Genomic DNA, 1,184 nt, shown 5'->3' on the forward strand with positions numbered 1-1,184 from the left:
CAGCTTGTGTGTGTGGTCTGGAAGTGTTAAGAACTAGGTGTTTTTTCCTGTGACTGCCTTGGTTTAACTGCATGAATTAATACCAAGTGCCAGGGAGCACTTTTAACCTTGCTGGTAAGATAAGATGGGTTGTCTGTCAGTTCCTTGCTTTTAAATAGAAGAGCCCTCCAGATACTGGAGAATTCAGAAATGGCATCAGAAACTGCCAGTTTGTGTGGCAGCGAATGGTCAGTTGTCTTAGGGCCTGGTTCAGGAGCGGGACAGACCACTGGCAAGCTTTTCCTTGGCGTTCCTCCCGTGCGTGGGGCCTGAGCCCAGGGAGCGCTGTGTGGGCAGCGCTGCGTGCATCACGTGTGCCCAGGAGCAGGTCCGCAACGCTGTGTAGGAAAATGCTCAGATAGACCAGGAAGAAGGTAGGAAATGTTTGAAGGAAACGTGATAGAATTTAAAGTGTAATACCAATGGTGAGAATTTGGAAAGCGTGTCTGGACTTAATTCTGAAATAAGACCAGGAATTAGTGTAGCAAGAAAGAAGTGCGATGATGACTGGCTAAAGTGTGTTGAAGTTTGGAACCATTGGTGATGATGGGGAAGGTGGGAGGCTTTTGTTTCTAATGGGCTTGATCCTGTTCAGACATGAACAGTAGCTGTCTTAAAGCATTAATCAAATTCTGGTAAACTGCACAGTGATTACGATAATTATTAGCAGACAATAGTTAAGACTGCCTGAGCTAACGCGATTGACCTGCACAGCATCAGGAAGAAAGTGACGTTCAGATACTCAGCCGTGTAACTTCAGCCTCGGGAGGCTGATGGTAACAGACACTCTGGAGGTAGGCGAAGGAAATCGCGCAGCAAGACACTTTGAGAGTATCCTCAAAGCTTTTTCTTCTTTCCTCATCTGCTTAGTAAGTAGTTTATACCTTATGCTTCTTAAGCAGCAGCTGTATAACTCGCAGTAATGAAATTACATAAATACGGCGCTCGGGGAGCTTTGCAGCAGCGTTTTGCCCCCGCCGATGCTGCGGCTGTCGTGCTGACTGCCGAACTTCTGGCAGGTCTCCGACTTCGCACCGGCCCTGACGCGCGTCCCGAGGTCGGGGCAAGGGCTGAGGCAGGTGAAAAAACGCGCCGCCGCGCTCACGGGGCCGTTCCCCTGCGCCACCCCCGCGGGATGAAGGAGC

The sequence above is a fragment of the Fulmarus glacialis genome, unplaced genomic scaffold (assembly GCF_000690835.1).
Source record: "Fulmarus glacialis isolate BGI_N327 unplaced genomic scaffold, ASM69083v1 scaffold27020, whole genome shotgun sequence".
Classification (NCBI taxonomy): domain Eukaryota; kingdom Metazoa; phylum Chordata; class Aves; order Procellariiformes; family Procellariidae; genus Fulmarus; species Fulmarus glacialis.